Source organism: Lepidochelys kempii, chromosome 20, assembly GCF_965140285.1.
Source record: "Lepidochelys kempii isolate rLepKem1 chromosome 20, rLepKem1.hap1, whole genome shotgun sequence".
Taxonomy (NCBI): domain Eukaryota; kingdom Metazoa; phylum Chordata; order Testudines; family Cheloniidae; genus Lepidochelys; species Lepidochelys kempii.
This window is the reverse complement of record NC_136399.1, coordinates 18022944-18038044: the sequence shown is the minus strand read 5'-3', so window position 1 is coordinate 18038044 and position 15101 is coordinate 18022944.

The following is a 15101-nucleotide window of genomic DNA, read 5'->3' as shown; positions in this document are numbered from 1 at the left end:
ATCCGAACTCACCCACCCACCTCCCTTACTATGGGTGCACACCCATCAAATTTATCCCTATAGCAACAAGGGTAAGGAATCACAGTTACCTTCACTATTCAGTGGGGGTGTGGTTAAAACCATTCAGTTCAACAGGATGAGGCAACTCTGTTGTACTCAAACACATGTCTGAACCATCCCTGTTTTGTTTTCGTGTTGTAAGCAGAGGCAGGATGAGCTCTACCCTGACATCTGGTGGTGAGTTGTGGAAAAGGACTTCAGGAGCTGATCTCGTTTGCACAGGCACACCCACCCCGCCTAGCATGAGCCCACAGGAGCCCAAACGGTCACTTTGGCTGCTGTGGGATCCCCAGTGTCTCTGTTATTGGGGCAGGAAGAATAAAGTGTCGTTATCCTGATTATGTGGACCAAGGACAGTGGAACTGTACTTGGCCTTTTATGACGGAGGGACTCACCATCAACTAAGTAGCACTCGCTAGGCAAGGGACAAGGATTGCAAAAGCCAGTGAATTGAGAGAGTTTGAGGATGGAGGTTTGTGCCTAGTGGTGTGAGCCCCCTTCTGAGGACCCCAAACACCAATTGTACCTTCTCTCCATTATGTAATATCAGAGAGAATTTTAATTCTATTAGGAGTTTGGTTACAGACTGCAGAGCTGAATTCACCTTGGGTTCATGGTGCCCCAGCTCTGAGGCCCCCTACTACTTAACACAGTATTCAGTGATTTCAACTTGTCGTAGGGGAGCTTCAGTGCCCCACTGGTGGGGGCTTGACCTGGTTTTGCATTGTGTTACTGGAATGGAACTTCTAGATACTGAACCTAGACCCCTGTTGTTGCCAACTCTAATGGGCAGAAGGGTTACACTGTAAACACATTTTTAGGATTTGTTCCCCTCCCACTTCACAGTTTGTTGCTGTAAATGGGTCTCTTTTACACAAAGACACAAGAGCTAGGTTCTCACAAACCATTTTTTTCAATTTAAAAGTCATACAGCTTCTTGAAAACAAATCCAGATCTCCATTAAAACTTTTAGCTCACTTAAGGGCCAGAGACCTTCTAACAGAAACACAGATAATCACAAAGCCCTTTTCATTCAATTTTTTAAAATGTACAGTGACCAAGTTTGATATTGCATGTTTGTCCCCTCATCATTCTCTCAATTAATCCTTTTAGATTTCTTACAAATAGTCTTTTTCTTAAGCAGGGTTCTGTCAGTTTTTGTGTGGACCAGACGGTCAATGTAACGCTGTAAGCAGGCATCTTCCATTTTGGACATTTTCTTTAAAACACGGTCAGGGTCTCCACTGAATTGCACAGCATTTCTCAAGGTCACCGCTTGCGCTATATGTTCTTGGGTTAGGCACAGATGTTGCATAACATAACCTATGGCAATAATAGTGTTCAATAAGCTTTCCAAACACAGCTCAGCACACAGGCCCCAGAGCTTGCAGTTTCTATCCATTGAAGTCCAAGTCACACAGGCATGGTGCATTGGGCTGGGGCATTTATGACACAGCCCTCACCATTTTCAAAAAGCTTTTCCCTAAGACAGTGATGAAGAACAGCATAAACAGCAACGTGTACAATAGTCCGCATAACATTTTTACGCTCGTGACGTGGCACTGGCTCAGCGAGTTCCATGCCAAGCTTCTCCTAAACTCCTCATAGCCGTCCTCCTCGGAGTCATCTTCAACAGTTTCTAGCGGCGTTGAGCAAAAACAAGGCGGGCCTGGTTCACCTTCGCTGTTTGATGCAACGCCGTCCAGGGCCTCCGGGTCCTCTAGAAAGGCATCGTCAAGCTGTCGAGAGATTTTCAGACAAGAAACAAGCGTAAGTTCCCACTGCTTGTTTTTAGATTTACACAACCCCTGGTTCCTAACCCCATTACACCCAATCATCGACCGTCGCTTCTTAATCATTCATTTACCTGAGCTACGTCTTTTCCATTCACCTTGTCTGCCAGTGCCTCCCCCACGCCATGATGGCCTTCCTCCTCCAGGGTGGCGGATGACGAGAGGCCACCATGCTCATGGGGGTGTCTCATGAGCAGTTGGGCTTCAGGGTCGGATTCTGGCATATCCATCAATGGCTGGGCCAAAGGAATCCCCTTGGCTTCTCTCTCATCCTCTTCAGAACTGTCGCTGCTGTAGCGCTTTCTCCACACAACTCCAAAGGTCCTCGGGGCTAAAACAAAGTCTGAAGGTCTCACAGGAGTGGTAAAGGAGTCCACGTTTCCTCTCAGCCTTTCCACAATTTCTAAAACATGTCTTCTTGGTAAGAGATGGCCTCCTCTTCCCAGCGCTGGGACTTATGAGGTGATGGTGCTGCACTCTGATTGGCAGAGGATGTTGGAAGGGGTCCTTAGAGGGGTCACACGACCCTCTTCTGGGCGGTTGACCCCGTCCCAGAACCCACCCTATTTTGGTCGAATCTCCTTTCGGGGCTGTCCTCTGTGGCCAAAACCCATCGCGATTGGTAGAGGGTGGTGGGAGGAGTTCTTAGAGGGGTCACACGAGCCACTTCCTGACGGGTCACCCCGCCCCAGAATTCCCCCCAATTGGACAAATCTCCTCTCGGGGTGGTCCCCAGCGGCTGAAACCCTTCCTGATTGGTATAGGGCAGTGGGAGGAGTTCTTAGAGGGGTCACACAAACCCCGGAACTCCCCCTGATTGGTCAAATCTTCTCTCGAGTCGTTCCTGTCAGGGCAAAATCCATCCTGATCAGCAGAGGACAGTGGGAGGAGTTCTTACAGGGGTCACATGACACACCTTGCTTCCAGACATGTGTTCGCCTTGACCCTGGAAGTAATACTCCCATGAGGTGGGACTTCCAGTGACCTGTGTGCAGGGCTTACAGGGTCAAGGGGTGGGGTTAACGTTTGATTGATGGTAGGGCCTTTATACTACTCGCTCCTGCGACCCAAAATTGGAACAAGAGAGATTATAATACTGGAGAGAAAGAAAGGAATGTTTTAAATGTTTTAAATCCTTGTACTGCGCTGTAAATTCTTTTCCCCAAATTAATTCAAAACATTCATTTGTATTTTTTATTTTTCTATTTATTTTGTTGTTTTATAGCAAGATACAGTAACTATAATACTGGCCAGTATTATACTTTTATAAATAGAATACAACAACCATAATACTGGCCCGTATTAGCCATTCTCCTACTGCTCAGATGCTGTAAGGGAGAGAAGGATCAGGCCCTGTAAAGTAGGCTGGGTTGATTTTTTATGATTCAAAGTGTTTTTATTACACATCAGGACATCTAGTCATTCTGATTTAACTGGGGATTGGTCCTGCTTTTGAGCAGGGGGTTGGACTAGATGACCTCCTGAGGTCCCTTCCAACCCTGATATTCTATGATTCTATGCAGCCTCTGGACAAGCTCAGTGATAAGCATGTACATTACACTGCTTGCTCAGGGGTCATTACTATAGAAACAGCCAAGTACTGGCCCAGATCCTCAAATACACCTGAGCTTTAGACTCTGGGTTGTTCTAACTTACTCTGTCTTGTAAGAGCCATTGCTGTATGGGAGATTGCTGTAGCACCGGGGTCGGTAACGTTTGGCACACAGCCCCCCAGGGTAAGCCCCCCGGGTGGGCCGGGCCAGTTTCTTTACCGGCCGCGTCCGCAGGTTTGGCCGACCGCGGATCCCACTGACCGCGGTTCCCCACTGCAGGCCAACGGGGGCTGCAGGAAGCCGTGGCCAGCGCATCCCTCACCCCGCGCTGCTTCTCGCAGTAAAACAGAAGGTTTATTAGATGACAGGAACATGGTCTAATACAGAGCTTGTAGGTGCAGAGAACTGGACCCTTCAGCTGGGGGGTCCATTTTGGGGGGCAGTGAGCCAGACAACCACGTCTGCCCTTCACTCCATGTCCCAGCCAGCCCTAGACTGAAACTCCCTCCAGCCCCTCCTCCTCTGGGCTTTGTCCCTTTACCCGGCCAGGAGGGCACCTGATTCCTTTGTTCTCCAACCCCTTTAGCTCTCACCTTGCAGGGGGGAAGGGCCCAGGCCATCAGTTGCCAGGAAACAGGGTGTCGGCCATTCTCTGTGTCCAGACCCCTGCACACACCTGCCCTCGAGGGATCTGCAACGATCATACACCCTTACCCCACCACCTAGAAACGTAAGAACTGCCTAGGGGAAACCGAGGAACCACGCACTATTCAGAGGAAACATTAAGAACAGTCCCCCTGGGTATGAGATTTTGCTGTTTGTGCAGGGAGCTGGGAGCCCCAGGGCGCCCTGTTTAACCCTGGGACTTGGTGCCTCTCCAAGAGGCCCTGCAATGAGTGTTGGACTGAAACCCAGCCAGCTTGGTTTACATCTGGCCCACAACAGCGTCAGATGGAGCGAACGGGCCAAAGTGAAAGCAGAGCCTCTCCCCAAGCCTCTGGGAAAGACCGACCTGCCTTGCGGGGCGGGTGTGCAATTCCTAGCTTCTCCCTCCCTCCCGGCTGCTGTTAACGGGAGGCAAAGACTTGCAAAGACGGGAGGAAGCCTGGCCTGCCCCCTGCCCGAACAGCCAAGCAGCCTGGGGGTCCTCCCCCCGCCCAAGAACTGACACCGCAGCCCAGAGTAGGGGGGAAGATGCCTTGTTGAGAAGAGGAGGTGGAGCTGGGGTCAGCGAGCTGTGGGGGGCAGAGTCTCTGGGGGGAGGGGGCTGCTTCTAGGCCTCCTCGGGGGCCAGCTGGTTGAGGGTTTGGGTGTCATCCAGGAAGCGCTTGGGGGTCAGGATGTGACTGGAACCTGGGGGAGAGAGAGGTGGTTGGCAGTGGTGGGCACAGTGACGCAGGTATGTGGCTGGCATCACCATCACCCCCATCCTTGCAGCTGGACCCTGCTCTAGTGCAGGGGGCAAAGGACTGTCTCCTATCCCCCTTGGCCTAGCACCGCACCCCTCGTGCCGCTGTACCCAGCCAGGCAAGAATCCACACGCTGACAGTGTTCCTCACCCTTGGGTCTTCGAGGGGTGTGTGCAGGGGGTGAGCCATATCCCTATGGGAGTTACTGGGGGTGTCTGACTGGGCCCCCACACATGGTCCCTGGGCAATGAGAGGCCTGGGGAGACAGAGGCCAGGAGATCAGGCGGCTAGATACAGGCCATGTGGGGCAAGCACATCTGTTCCCAGGCCCCTGGGTGTGGGAGAACAGAGGGTAGCATGGGAACCCTGTGGGTGCTGGGCAGGCAGTTCTAGGGTCTCCCCCTCCCAGGGGGTCCCAACTCTCCCTGACCTGGGCATTCCAGCCGCCCTTCCCCCCAGGACTCGCCCCACTCACCGATCACCACCTCCCACTTGCCCTTGATGGCCGGGGTCACTTCGTAGGCGCAGCGCATCTCAGACATGGACACCCCACCCAGCACGTAAATGATGAGGCGCGGGCCCGTCCGGTACTCGGCCGCTGGCTTGTTCTTGTGCCAATGCCTGAAGCGGGCGCTGGGGGGAGAGAGGGGCAGTGTGGATACCAGGGGCTCGCTGAGGGAATGCCAGATGGAAGGGCAGGGCCTGGAGGAGGCTGCGGGGCCAGGCCCTGCCCAAGGGAGTGGGACAGGAGTCCCAAAGCAGGCCAGAGGGAGTAGGGGAGGGTGGCACCTGCGCTGGGCTGGGGGTCTGCCTAAAGCTCGGCCAGTCCCTTTCCTCCATCCTGGGCCCTGGGGTGTTGAGGGACTGCTGGGGTGCGGGGGACATGGTAAGAGGGGTCCAGGGCTCCAGGCTCTTGGACATCCCCTCCCCCGTAGAGGGCAGGGTCCTGACCACACACTCCCAGGTACAGAGGCTCCTACACCCTGGGGTGTGTGTGTCAGGGCTCTGCCCCCCACAGCCCAGCCAGGCTCAGCCTTACCTGACAGCAGCCTGGGAGCTGGTGGTAGGGACCGGGTCTGACAAAAAGGGCCACAGATTCTTGTCCAGTTTGTCCTCAATGATGTCCTGGCAGGGGGTGGGGGGAGGACAGATCAGCAGGGGCCAAGCAGCAGGAACCTTGGATCTGGTGGCCAAGCCAGGCCCCATTGGGGTGGAGGGGCTGGGACGGCTCCTCACTGAATGATTGACAGTCCCTGGGGGGAGCAGCCTGGGGCCCTCTTTCCGGGGGGGGGCATGGGGAGCCAGCAAAGAACACGCTGACTCCTCCAGTGATGCCCCCCCATCTCCCCACATCCCCCTCAGCTGCTCAGTGCCCTGGTGTGAACTCTCCACCCGTCCACCGTTATGAGGAGGGCGGAGACCTCCTGCAGCCAGATCCAGGGCCCCTCATTTGCGGGGTGGGGGGGAAGCGGCAGGGGGCTGCCCTCAGTGCCCCTTTCCTGCTCTCATCCATACTCCTTTCCTGCTCTCAGGTCAAATAGCAACGTAATAAATACAAATGTTTTAATCAAACCAACATGTACCAAAAAAAAAATGGACAATAACTAGCCAGGTCAGAGGGCAGTATCTAAGTCAGAGGGGCAGCTTGTTTGTATCAGGGTATCTCTGAGAGAATGTGTTGGTCCAGCCAAGGGGGCAATGGAAAGTCCCGCCATTCACTGAGCTGTGTCCATTGTCACAGGCATACGTGTCTTAGTATCCTCGTACAATCTGCCAGGTGCTATTAGCATGCCTTGTCAACAATAAACCTGGCCAGGTGCCTTCATCCCTTAACGGATCTTGTGGTCATTGGGCGGTTCACTCAAGGTCTGCTGTGCTGGCTGTCTGCACAGAGCTGGGGCAGCACACAGGGAGAACACACAAACATGCAGTGAAATATCTAACAACAGAGGCAATCAGTAAGATGTTTCGCAATGGCTCGTTTGGTTTCAATGGGCAGACCCAGCACTTTACACTAATTCATGCTTCTCCCCTGTTGGGGGAATTACACAGACCACGGCTACACTACAAAATCAAATCGCCCTGCATGCAGCCGCCACAGTAGTTACAGCACTTGTGTGTGTGTACACCTGGCTCTTTGTGTCTGTGGTGTGTGGTATCGATTGTACTGTCAGTGTGGGGCATTGCGGGACAGTCGATGTAAGCAACGCAGTATGTACACTGACACTGCATTGACCTAACTATGCTGACTGGGGGAAGTGGCATGATTAAGTCAGCAAAGCAGGTGAGTTACATCAGCGGGAGCCAAATTTTAGTGTAGACGCAGTGTTAGGTGGACGCAAGCTGCCTTGCAAACTCAGTGGTGTAGAGCAGTTACAGAGGTTTACGATGCAAACGTTCATTCTAACTTTATACCACGGGCTACAGAGGTTATGGGAGAGATCAATCCTGCAAGCAATTCCACAAGTCGAAACACTCCACACACGCTGATCAGCAGCTGTTGTCACACGGCTAACACACAGGCTGGGTCAAGCTCTGCATTTGTCAGTGTTCAGTGAGGCCTAAGGGCCTGGGCATGAGCTGGCACCTGGTCTGCTAGCGTCACAGGACCCATCTAGCCCAGTACCCTGCCCTCTCCCTGCTGCCTCCTTCCCCAAATCAGATCAATGGGGCCAGACACCCCAGCACCAGCTACTTCAGAGGAAGGTGCAAGAACCCCCTCCTAGTGGCTAATGATGACATAACCAGTTGGGGGAGGGGGGCATATCTCCCTCATCCTGACAGTCAGCAGTGGCCTTGTGCCCTGTTTTCTAAATTCTGTCCTGACACCCTTGCTCCCCCACCCCCACCATCCTTCTCTGAATCCTGCCAGGCTCGCAATGTCAGTGACATCTAGTGGCAGTGAGTTCCCCTGGCTAATTATGTAACTTCCCTTGACATTTGCTTTCACAGAGCGTCCCATTGCTCTTGTAACACTGGGGCAGGTGAAGGGGGGGGGCAAATAGGAGCACCCCCCTCCTTTCATTATATTCTGTACCGATTTCAGTCCTGCTTCTTTCGCTCCTCTTTTAACTAAAGCCTGAGCTTTTTTGTTGGTAAATTGGACTTTTTCTTGACAGTGTTGAAGAAAAAAATTGCTTCTTTCTAAACATTTCAGGTTTTTGATGAGCAATTTAAAAAAAGCCTTCAAAAAATTACCCCTCCCTCCCCCAGGAGCTGCCACAGAGCGCCAGCGGCAAAGCTGCCAGTGGAGGCTTCTCCAGAGCCCTGCAGAGTGGGGGAACGGGGCTGAACTGGGGCCAGCGTCAAGGCCGTGGGAGGGACCGGCCAGGTAAGGGGCTGGGTTCCCCACTGTTGGGCCCTATGGGGGGGCTGGCTGAGGGTCCCTGTGCCCATGGCGGTAGAGGGATCGCAGGGACGAGGCCCTGGGGGCTGCTGGGAGTTTGGAGAGGGGTCCATGTTCAGCTCCCATCTCCCCACACACGCTTCTGATCCCGAATGGCCTGGGTGCGAGACCTTCCCCTGGCTGGTGCCGAATGGCCAGTGGTTGCTGGGATGCTTTGGACCCGGCAGCTGCTCCCTGCCCCTGGGGGAGGTTCATCGCTGGGATAGTGCTGCCAGCCCCAGAGACTGAGGGCCTGGGCCCCACAGCAGATCACTCTGTACTCCACCCCTTGCCCTGCCCGAGAAGGCGGGGAGGGCACTCTTGGCCAGTCCTTGGCTGTCAGCTAATCCCCGTCAGAGCATGGACCCATCCCCCTAGGGACGGGGTTGAGACCCCCAAACTCATGTCACACATAGGCCTGCTGGGCGCTGGCAGTGGGGCAATCCCTTCCCTACCAGGGACTGCAGGGGGAGGCTCTTGGGGCAGAGATGGGACCAGCGGGGCATCCCTGGCGTAGCGGGGGAGCAGGTCTGTAGTCCTGGCCTGGAGAATCCGTTATCCACCTCTCATTACCCGTTGCCCAGTCGAGGCACCGAAAAGAAACCGTGTGATTGTAGGTGACCTACCGAGTGGCACCTACTGCGCCTCAGAGCGACATGGCTGGCACGAAGGGCTCGGTGAATGGGGAGGGCTGGCTGGGAGCAGGGCACTGACTGAGTCACTGGGCTCCCACGGCCAGAAGAATCTCGGCCCCGGCTTTGCACCACCTCAGGGCCCCAATCTCTTGCCCACCTCCCTGGCAAGAGGCCCAGCAGCCCTGGTCACTCCCAGGACTAGAGTCACTTGTATTCCAGTCACTCAGTTCATCCCTGGGGTTGAGATGTAGCCACTTCTGGGGTGGGGCACAGGGGCTATTTATACAGGGATCCTTTGCCCAGCACTGAGATGCAGCCACCTCTGGGGTGGGACGGAGCAGCTGTTTAACAGCCACACAGCACAGTAGATTAGGACAAGTGAAGAATCCCACATCTAGTTGCACTGTGCTGCACAGAGCGTGGGGAGCTGGGCCAGGGAGCCAGGGGGGAGGGATAGCTCAGTGGTTTGAGCATTGGCCTGCTAAACCCAGGGTTGTGAGTTCAATCCTTGAGGGGGCCATTTAGGGATCTGGGGCAAAAATTGGGGATTGGCCCTGCTTTGAGCAGGGGGTTGGACTAGATGACCTCCTGAGCTCCCTTCCAACCCTGATATTCTATGATTCTATGACCAGGCTGCACTGCACATGGGCTCCTTAGTGACAAGCGCTCAGGAGCTTAGATTTACAACCCCCAAAATAGCACAAATTGAGCACTATGCTGGGGCCGGCACAGACTAGAAGGGGCGAGTGCCCCCTACAGGGTCCTCCCACCCCACTCACTGCAGCCCCTAGCACCCCATAAGCTCTATCCATGCAGAGTAAGGGGACTGGCACATGGAATTGCAAGCCCAATAGCAAGGATTTCTGATGACTCTGTAAACTCGGGGTGGGGGAGTGGAGAATTGCTAATATAGTTCCTATTTTTAAGAAATGGAAAAAAAACGTGGTCCAGGTATCTACAGGCCTTTTAATTTGACCTCAACTGTCTGCCAGGTCTTGGGACAAATTTTGAGAGAGAAAGTAATGAAGGACAAAGAGGTGAACGGTAACTGGGATAAAATATCACCTGGTTTTACAATCGGTGGGTCCTGCCAGGCCAACCTGATCTGTTTCTCTGCGAAGATAACTGAGGTTTTAGACAAAGGAAATGCAGTAGATCTAATCCAGTGGTTCTCAAACTTTTTGTGTTGGTGACCCCTTTCGAACACCAAGCCTCTGAGTGCGACCCCCCCCTTAAAAATTAAGAACACATTTTTGATATTTAACACTATGTTAAATACTAAATTTAAACCCTATGGCTTAAAATGAATTTACCTTTACTCACTGCTTTTAAATTAAGACTAAAACACAGAGGGTGGCGGGGCTCGGAGCTGACAACCCTGTGTGTGCTCTCGGCTGATAACCCTCAGCATGGCCGGGCTCCGCCTGAAACCCCATTACAGGGATCGGGGCTCACAGCCTCCTGGATGCCCCAGCTCAGGGCTCATAGCCCCACTCCTGGTAGGGGTCAGGACTTACAACCCCATGTGGCAGTCGGACTCAGGGATCACAGCCCCGCTCCTGGCCAGGGTTGGGGTCTGGGCTTGCAGCCCTGTATGGGGGTTGGAGTCGGTGCTCACAACCACGATTCCCTGTCGGGGTCGGGGCTCACAGCCCGGCCCAGGGGTTGGGGTCAGGACTCACAGCTGCACACCGGGGTCGTGGCTCACAGCCCGGCGCAGGGGTCGGGGTCGGGACTCACAGCCGCACACCGGGGTCAGGGCTCACAGCCTAGCACAGGGGTTGGGACCCACAGCCGTGTGCCCGGGTTGGGGCTCGTAGCCCCGCAGCTCCACACAGGGGTCGGAGCTGACAGCCTGGCGCAGGGGTCGGGGCTCGCAACTTACAGCCGCGCGCTGGTGTTGGGGCTCGTGACCCCCCACTTAACCGGGTTGTGACCCCCAGTTTGGGAACCAATGATCTAATCTACCTGGATGTCAGTGAGGCATTTTATACAATTGGGAAATTATTAGTTCAATTGGAGAAGATGGGGTCTACTATGAGAATTGAAAGGTGGATAAGGAACTGGTGAAAAGGACCTGCAGAAAAGGACCTGGGGTTACAGCAGATGAGAAGCTGGAGGTGAGTCAGCAGTGTGCCCGTGTTGCCAAGAAGGCTAACAGCATATTGGGCTGCATTAGTAGGAGCATTGCCCACAGATCGAGGGAAGGGATTTTTCCCCTCTATTCAGCACTGGTGAGGGCCTCATCTGGAGTATTGCGTCCAGTTTTGGGCCCCCACTACAGAAAGGATGCGGACAAATTGGAGAGAGTCCAGTGGAGGGCAATGAAAATGAGTAGGGAGCTGAGGCATGTGACTTATGGGGAGAGGCTGAGGGAACTGTGGTTATTTTGTCTGCAGAAGAGAAGAGTGAGGGGGGATTTGATAGCTGTCATGGAGTCCCCGGACGATGCTCTGGAACTGCTCCCCATGAAGCCAGTCAGGACTCTGGGGAAGTCTCCTGTCTGTGAGCAGACTGTCTGCAGGACACACAGCTCACACAGCTTCCTGGGTCTGACCTCGGAGCATTCAGCATTCTCTGCCCCTCCGTGCGCTTCCCACAGTGAGTCCGCTCAGGCGGGGCTCCTGGGGAAGCCAGAGGGTCCTGCACCCCAACTTTGCAGTCAGATGTGACTCTCAGCCAGCCAGTAAAACAGAGGTTTATTAAACGACAGGAACATGGTCTAAAATAGAGCTTGTAGGTGCAGAGAACAGGACCCCTCAGCTGGGTCCATTTTGGGGGGCAGTGAGCCAGACAACCACGTCTGCCCTTCACTCCATGTCCCAGCCAGCCCCAAACTGAAACTCCCTCCAGCCCCTCCTCTTCTGGGCTTTGTTCCTTTCCCGGACCAGGAGGTCACCTGATTCCCTTGTTCTCCAACCCTTTAGCTCTCACCCTGCATGGGGGAAGGGCCCAGGCCATCAGTGGCCAGGAAACAGGGTGTCGGCCATTCTCTGTGTCCAGACTCCTGCACACACCTGCCCTCTAGGGCTCTGCAGTGATCATACACCCTTATCCCACCACCTAGATACTTAAGAACTGCATAGGGAAACTGAGGCACCCCCACACTATTCAGAGGAAACATTAAGAACAGTCCCACTTCATCACATCAGCGCCCCCCCAACTTGTCTAGAGATTTTATCGGTGGTAGGCATCGGACACGGTGATGGCACTGAACTTCCCATATCCACACAGAACCGGATCGACCCGTCCTTCTTGGGGACCAGCACCATGGGAGAGGCCCAGGGGCTGGAGGACGGCTGGATCACCCCTAAAGCCAGCATGTCTCCAACCTCTCTCTCCAGGTCCTAGGCTGTTTTCCTAGTGACCCTGAATGGGGAACACCTGATGGGAAGATTGGCTCCTGTTTCCACCCGGTGAACAGCCAGGTTAGTGAGCCCAGGCCGGCTGGAGAACAGCTGCCGGTGTGAAGGCAGCACCTCTCTGATCTCTGCCTGCTGGGCAGGGGTTAGCTGGTCTGAGAGGAGAATTGATTCCAGCGAGGGGTCAGCCCCCACCTCAGGGAGGAGTCCCACCAGGGGATCCTCTCCCTTCTCCTCCCACTGCCCACACCCAGCCAGCCCCAACTTCTCCCTGTCCCAGTATGGCTTCATCATGTTGACATGGTGCACCCAGTGGCGGTGTGCCCGGATGGACAGTTCCACTACATATTTCACTTCATTTACCTGTCTGATGACCTTGAAGGGGCCGTCCCAGGCAGCTTGCAGCTTGTGCTTCCTCATGGGGATGAGAAGTATCTCCTGGTCCCTGGTAGCCTAGAAGCAGGCACGTGCTGAGCGGTCGTACCAGACCTTCTGCTTCCTCTGTGCCCTGGCTAGGTTTCCCCTGGCCAAGCCCATGAGCTCCACGAGCTTTTCCAGAAAGGTCAGTACATACTCCATCGGGGGAGGCCTTCCCCCCGCACTCGTCCCTCATCAAGTCGAAGGGTCTCCTCACCCTCCTCCTATACAACAACTCGAAAGGGGAAAACCCTGTGGATTCCTGGGGCACTTCCCTGTATGTGAGCAGCAGGTGGGTTAAATACTTCTCCCAGTCCTGTGGGTGCTGGTCCATAAAGGTTTTCAGCATCATCTTTAGGGTCCCGTTGAACCTCTCCCCCAGCCCGTTGGACTGAGGGTGACACGCCGAGGCCCAGGTGTGTCGGACCCCACACTTCTCCCACAAGCACTGGAGCAGGGTTGACATGAAGTTGGACCTCTGGTCTGTAAGGACCTCCTTGGGGAACCCCACTCTGCTGAAAACGGTGAGCAGCGCGTCTGCCACGGTGTCTGCTTCCATAGACGACATGGCCACTGCCTCGGGGTAGCGCATAGCGAAATCTACCACCACCAGAATGTATTTCTTCCCCAACCGGGTTGCCCTGCTGAGGGGCCCCACTATGTCCATGGCCACCCTCTGGAAAGGCTCCTCTATGATGGGCAGAGGTCTCAGAGCTGCTTTACACTTATCCTGGCCCTTCCCCACCCTCTGGCAGGAGTCCCAGGCCCTGCAATACTGTTGGACGGCGTCAAAGTCCCCGGGCCACTAAAAGTTCTGCAGCACCTCTGCCTGGTGCGCCAGATGCCCTGAAAGGGGAATGTTGTGGTGGTACATCTGGGGGACCACCAATTGCCTCCTGGCTTTCCAAGGTTCAGTTGGCCCTGAACCAGCCCATTCCTGGTACAGGAATCCCTTCTCCCACAGGAATCTCTCCCGGCGGTCCTCCCCCTGGGATCCTGCACCATTGTGGCCAGCAAGGGCCCTCAGCTTCTCTAAGGAGGGATCCTCCTGCACTCCATCCAGTCTCCCTCCTGCCCCCTATCTGCTGTTCACAAACTCATCCACTAGTGCCCCTGCACTGCGCAGATCTTTAGCCTTCCGGTCCACTAACCACATCTTCAGGTCTGGAGGGCAGATGTCATACAGCTGCCCCAACCCCACCGGGTTACACACCTCCGCTGTGGTAGTGGCCCCTGTGCCCTTCCCCCACCTATGGAGATATTCCCCCAGCAGATTGGTGACCTCCTTGTAAGTGACACCTGGGGTCTTGCGTACACCCCGGAATTGTTTCCTGTACGCCTCGGGGGTCAGTTCAAACTTCAGCAGCAAAGCCTGTTTGAACAGGTCATAGTCCCCCATCTCAATACCATCCATTTGGCTGAATGGCTCTATGGCCTTGGGATCCAGCAGGGGGGTCAGATAGTGTCATAACCATACAGCTCAGGGTAGCCTAGAATTCCTCCTTACCTAGTGTTGGCCCATTCCCAGCTTCTGGCAAACAGAGCCTAGGTACACTTCAGAGCTTGGTTTTGCATCCCTGCTCATCCTGACTAATTCAAGAACTTATCTAGTTCTTTTTTAAACCCTGTTATAGTCTTGGTTTTCACAACTTCCTCTGGCAAGGAGTTCCACAGGTTGACTGTGCATTGTGTGAAGAAATACTTCCTTTTGTTTGTTTTAAACCTGTTGCCTATTAATTTCATTTGATGACCTCTAGTTCTTGTGTTATGAGAAGCAGAAATAACACTTCCTTAGTTACTTTCACCCCCTTAGTCATCTCTTTTCCAAGCTGAAAAGTCACAGTCTTCTCTCTTCTTATAAGGAAGCTGTTCCATACCCCTAATAATATTTGTTGCCCCTTTCTGTATCTTTTCCATTTCCAAGATATCTTTTTGAGATGGGGAGACCACATCTGCACACAGTATTCAAGATAGGAATGTAGTGTGGATTTATATAGAGGCAATATGATATTAATTCTGCTTATGCCCAAATAAATTGGTTAGTCTCTAAGGTGCCACAAGTACTCCTTTTCTTTCTGTTAATGTTGCATTTGTTTAATCACTGTACAGTGCCTAGCACAACAGATCTTTGTCCATGACTAGGGCTCCTGGGCACTATGCTAATACAAATAAATAATAACAATGATGATGCAGAATACACCTGAGCTCTCCCTCCTGTAGCTGGGCTGGCTCTGCAGAGTTAAGATGAGCAAAATGCTACAAATCCTCCCCCTTCTCATTTTTGTCACGACCCTCACAGCTCTGATCCCAATACACACACACAGAGCAGGCCAGCTAAGGAGATGCCATTTTTAGCCAGTCACGTTTCAGAGCAAAAGCACATCATGGGACTGAAGGGACAACTTGCCGGCGGGGTAGCAAACATATTTTCTGATGGGCAACCAAATCTGAGATTCAGGTTGACTCTAGACTGTGCAGTTCTTTAAA